Here is a 6,000-nt window from a genome sequence, read left to right on the forward strand (position 1 = left end):
CTTGTCAGCTTCAACATTTGACACATTTTTAATTGCCTGCAGACCTTCTATCAGCTGCATTAATGCAACGAGCAGCAAACACCCAGAGGGGAGGGAGAGAGGAGGAGTTATGGGTCATGATTATAGGAGGATTCAGAAGTTGAGGGAGAAGGCAGCAGAAAACCATCATGAACGTCCATCTTCCTTCGTACTGCCTCCTCTTCCTCTGTGAGTATCCTGTCTTTATGAGGAACATATTTAATTATTAATGTACATTATGAAATAGTATTTACTTGCTGGCTTTTCTTATTGATAATTAAAACAAGCTGGTTGACAGTGCAAGCTGGACTTCTCCAGAGTTGCTCCTGGTCTCCAATCAGTTCATGGGTCTCCAGGGTGTCTGCTGTGGGAACTACTGGGTGTTGATGATTCTGTTTGGAGTTTTAAACCACAGTCTTCAGCGTTCATGGCATGCAGATAGGACTCAGATCAAGGTTGATTACTCCCTTCTGGTCAGCACTGAAAAGAAAACTGTGTTGGATCTAATTAACTCAATAGTTGCACACCAACCTTTTGCAGCTGTTTGCAGTTGTGTTAATTCAAGATGAATTGGTCACTTCTCTGCAACACAACTCAATCACTTCCCTCCAAAACTATTTGATCAATTCAAGCTGAAATTTAGGGTTTTAAGTAATGGGTAACCTTACAGGGTTCCATCCTGCAACCTGTAGGTTACTAAAGGTGTCTGAGCAGTATATCTGAAAAGGCATCATTGGACTTTGAATCTGAATCCAGGTTCCTGTGAAATGTATTTCTCCTGAAACATTCTGTTCCCCTGACTTCTTTAGGCTGACACATGATGTTTAGTTTAGATGAGGATTTCCCATTGCATGAATTTTGATTAATTCTTAAACATCTTCAACATGAAGTCACATCCATCTCTCAGCATACAAGATAACTTAATGTGACTCAAGCCCAGCGGCTCCAGTATTTTGATGTGTTGATCCTGAGCAGAGCAGAGACTGATAAATCAGGGCTTTAATCTGGACCTCTGTGGTGATGAAGAGGCAGCAGATCTGAAAGGTGAACCTGTGCATTTCAACTCTCACCTGTGGTGATGAGTTAGGGGTCATTGTGGATCTTTACCTCAAACATACATCTATATGTTCTAGTTTGGTCAAAACAGAATAATGGATCTTGTAGTTAAGAAATCAAAGCAAAGTTTAGCCTGATTCTGTTTTACTACCTTAGATTAACCTGCTCAGCCAGTGCAACTACTATCTGCACTAATGCATCATTTCTTTCTGCAGCTCTGCAGGTCAGAGGCAGCAGAGCCGTCCAAACATTAACACATTATGGAGTATCTTGTAGAAATGTGATCATTGTGTGGTTTCTCACGGGAAGGAATTACACCAATCTCTTGCGTTTCTCTGCAGCTCTGCAGGTCAGAAACTACAGTTCTGCCACAGCTCTGAAAAATATGTACGGAGCAGCTGGAAAAGACGTCAGTTTTCAATGTGGCCTTACTTTATCTGGAGCCTGGAAGATCTTCTGCAGAGAAAACTGTGAAGGAGAAAACATTCTGATTAAAACGAGACAATCCAAATCTCAGAGTGGACGATACAGCATTGAATGTGGTACAGGAGCACCTTCTGGATGGTTTCAGTTCTATGTGAGCATCTCAGGACTGACCCAGTCTGATTCAGGACGGTACAGATGTGGTGTGGGCGACTCTTTGTCCTCAGTTTCCTACCAGGACTTCAGACTCTCTCTTGTAGACGGTGAGTTTCTGTTAAACAAGGAAATGTTTTAATCTCTCTGAAGGTCTGAGGATCAGTTTAAATTTAAACACTGAGGTTCTGTTATGGCTGTTCTAACAGATACAGACTGGTTAAACTGGGCAGATCCCAGGAGAACTGTAGAGAAACTGGGATTAATGTGATAAGACTGCATCCTGCTGAGGACAGAAAGTAACTGATGATTATTTTAACAGCTCTGCTGGATGGAAACAAAGATCATCACGTCTATAAAGAAGCTGGCAGCTCGCTCACAGTCGCCTGTTTCTTTGGTTCCTCTGGAAGAACCAAATCCTTCTGTAGAGGAGGACCTGGAGAAGAAGAGGTTCTTGTTCGGACAGGTGGACTCAGAGGTGAAGGAGGCAGATATAGTTTAGAATATGATGAACAAACCAAAAGAGGAGTTCTGTTGGTGACCATCAGCCATCTGACCCAGTCTGACTCAGGACGGTACCGATGTAAGATGGACAGAACTGGTTCACCTAGTTTATACAGAGACTTCAGTATCAGTGTCACCAATGGTGAGTTTTTTCAGTTTTTTCTGTATTTTTTTCTTCTTTTGTTTTTGTTTTCTCTGGTTCTTTTTGTGGTTCCTTAATCAGCTCCAGATCCAAACTGTTGTCTTACTTTCAGCAGTTGTCCCATCAATCTCCATTGCACCAGTGGAGATTAATGGGACAACCAGAGTTTAAGTGCTGAGTTTCTTTCTTGAAATACATATTTTATATTTCATGAAAAGAAACAGTTTTTGTTAATTGAAATATGTTTTATTGAGGCGGCCTACAAGAAACGAGATAAATAGTTAAAGATTTTTTTAATTATTAAATTTAAGTCTAGAATTCCACCCATTCCATTTATTTATATAGCAATAACCAATTCTCAACACATTTCATCTCAAGGCTCTTCCTCCACCTCTAGACATTTTTCTAAGGAAACCCAGCAGGTTGCATCCAGTCATTGACGTGCAGCTTTTGCTCCTCCTGGATGATCATGTAGCCACAGTAGACAATTGCTGTCATTGTATCGTTGACTTTGCAGCAATCCCCCATAGCAATCATGCATGTAGCGACAGTGGAGAGGAAAACTCCCCTTTAACAGGGAGGAGAACCTCCAGCAGAACCAGAACCAGGCTCAGTGTGAACGCTCATCTGCCTCCACCCACTGGGGCTTAGAGAAGACAGAGCAGAGACACAGAAAGCACAGAAGCTCACATTGACCCAGGAGTACTTTCTATGTTAGAGAAGACAGAGCAGAGACACAGAAAGCTCAGAAGCTCACATTGACCCAGGAGTACTTTCTATGTTAGAGAAGACAGAGCAGAGACACAGAAAGCTCAGAAGCTCACATTGACCCAGGAGTACTTTCTATGGTAGAGAAAAGCAAAACAATAATGGCAGATTAGCTCCATAAGTGTCTTCATCTAGGGGAGAAACAGTCAAGCAGATAAACTCTGAGCCATTTTTCAGGTCTAGAGTATGAAATAGTTCACGGAGTTGGTTGCAGTAAAGGCTCAGCTGATGGCTGTGAATAGGAGATAAACAGGTCATTTCCCTGTTCTTGCTCCCCTCTATATTTAGCTTCATTCTGTCCTTTTCCAGCAGTTGTCTTATCAACATCCAAACCAACAGCAGTAAAGGGTTTCAGCTCCAGTGACTTTACAGATCTAACCTCTTCTGATACCAAGAAAGAGACACCCAACCCCAGTAAGTCATCTATAAAAATGTTTATCATATATTCGGTCCTGATGACCAGTTTGGTACCTCAGTGGTTCTGTTCCTGACAGCCAGAACCGGCCTTCCAAAGCAGAAAAAAACATTCACAGAACCTGTTCTGGATTATTTTTGCATGCATCGTTCACATATGTTCCTCAGATGTTCATAGACGGTGGGCATGCCCTGTTGGAGGTGTCAGTATAAACTGAGCTGTTTACCCTCTGCAGATGTTCCTCTGATTGTTGGTGGGACTCTGGTCATCACGGTTGTCCTGTTCTCTGCAGCGCTGCTGGTTTCCTGCAGGAGAAGATCTCTGAGAGGTGAGACACCAGCACATTTACACAGTAAAGAGACTTCTCTCCATTCAGGCGGTGGGAAAGTGGATGTTCTTTAGATCTCACTTAAACGGAGAATGTAGTGTATGAGCCAAACGTTTCACACCACACAACCAACAAAAAGCTGACTGATGGTTCAGACAATGGAGACAATCCTCCTCAAAACTTAAGCGGATCTAGCTGTTATTGTACTAATGTGCGGGTTTGGGGTAAGAGTCAACCCTAACCCAGATCTGCTGGGCCATCCCTGTTGGCAGGAGCAGTAACTAATGGAAGGATTTCCAAATGAGCACCCAGGATAGGATCCAACCTCTCCTCAGTCAGGATCCGGGCCTTCACCACCCTGATAAAACTCCATGAGGAAGGTGTTGACTACATCTTCATTGCCTGACTGGCTCAGTGGAGACAGGAGAAATGCACCGAGTCCTGAAAGCTCCTGATGACAGGAACTGAAAGTAGTTCAGGTTTCAACAGTGGAAAACATCATATGACAGATGCCAGTGGAGCTCCTGAAGCTTTAGGCTTTAGTCTGCTGTGTTTGGGGGTAAAAAGGAAAGAGGAAAACATGGACTGAAGAAACAGGTGAACTAAAAGTATTCATCGTTGACTGGAAAGATGCAAAACCAAAACTACAAGTCTACCGACCTTAAGCAACAACCCAACAGCAGCAGCAATGTCTTAATAGCAGCCTTGCTGACTACAATGTTTTCCTTCCTGAAACAGATGAGGGTTTTGAAAAACACATAGATTTAAGCACTAGATCTGTAAGGAAAAACAAGCTAATCTAAAGTTAAGTTCTAAAGCAACAGAGAATTAATTTATCACAGAGGCAAACCTAAACAATAAAAAGAAAGTATTGCAGAATTATTGATAATGTGGCATCTTCAGATCAAAAGCAGACGAAACACAGCAGCTGATTTACACAACGATGTGAGGAAACTGCAGCATAGATGATTGTACATCATCACCCAGAGAAGCTAAGGCATGTGCAAAAGGACATCAGTATCTGAGAGACGGTATAAATGATTCATGATCGGCTCAGAACCAAGGGAACCATCAGCATTTTGTTAACACTGACACTGTAATGGGATAAAATGACAAAAAGGGGGTATGAATACTTTCACATAGCCCTGTAATTGACAATAAAAGAAATAATGTTCCAACATCTGTGTGTTGCATCTATGTGATACAATCCATTTCTCTCTAAAGAGGCTGATCTGGATGTTTTAGGTCTGCAAAGATTTATCTTAACAAATCCAAAAGCTTCACTAAATTAAATCCATCAGATTAAAGTGATCTTTTTGTCGATGATGAAGATTTATGTTTATAATTTTAAAGGATCATGAAATCATCTTTATTTTGAACAGCTGCTCTTAAAAACCCAGGAGCTGTTGCTCAATCTACAGACGAGAACAGAGGATGTTCATCTGCTTCAAACCTTGAGGTAAGCTTATAAAAAATAATCCTAAAAAGTATGATTTTGCTGTTTGAATTATTTTATCATCACTTATCAGATTATTTCACACATTTTAACCTTTATTCATCTCTTTCTACTGCTGAGCTCATTAACATTGTGAACGTTTCTATGATTCTTTTTAGAAAGCCACCAATGTTAACTACACCAATGAGGACCCAATCTACCAGAACCTCAGTGCTGCCACCAGAGACCAGAACCAGATCTACTTTATCATCCAAAAATGAAAATAAGATCCTGGATTCAGTTTCTGAGCCTCACAATTCAAGGTACATAGCCATGTTATATGCTTATATAAAACACCAAAAAATATGATGATCACGTTAAAATAAAGTCATATACATCAAGCCTTCATTCTGATAATGTTTTGATGGTCTTTTTTGAGGCTAAATAGAATCCAGCGCTGGGCGCTGTTAGCAGATATAAACAGACGTGGCGCCATCTAGTGACAGTATCACAAAACTATCATAATGCTGGTTCGCTTCATTGCTAAATCAAAATGAAATAATGCTGGACTGAGCCTGACCCTCTGCAATGCCTCGCAGTAAAGCAGAAGCTCAGCATGATGAAGACCAACCATTGTTAATTAAATAAACCGTGGAAAAAAACTACAACTTTACAGCAACTTTAAAAGCAACTTTATCAGAACATTTACTCACGTCAGTCAACTCTGCGTCACATCTGAACCTCGGCAGGTTTAGCGT

General features: G+C 41.2%; 1 long non-coding RNA gene across 1 annotated transcript; it reads left to right on the plus strand.

Annotated features, from left to right (window-relative positions):
• Nucleotides 1–3,708: 3,708 nt before the first annotated feature.
• LOC110367507 lies at nucleotides 3,709–5,734 on the plus strand. Its single transcript, XR_004931926.1, has 3 exons — nucleotides 3,709–3,807; nucleotides 5,190–5,266; nucleotides 5,422–5,734. It is a non-coding gene; the product is annotated as an uncharacterized LOC110367507 (long non-coding RNA).
• Nucleotides 5,735–6,000: the final 266 nt, after the last annotated feature.

The sequence above is a fragment of the Fundulus heteroclitus genome, chromosome 1, assembly GCF_011125445.2.
Source record: "Fundulus heteroclitus isolate FHET01 chromosome 1, MU-UCD_Fhet_4.1, whole genome shotgun sequence".
NCBI lineage: Eukaryota > Metazoa > Chordata > Actinopteri > Cyprinodontiformes > Fundulidae > Fundulus > Fundulus heteroclitus.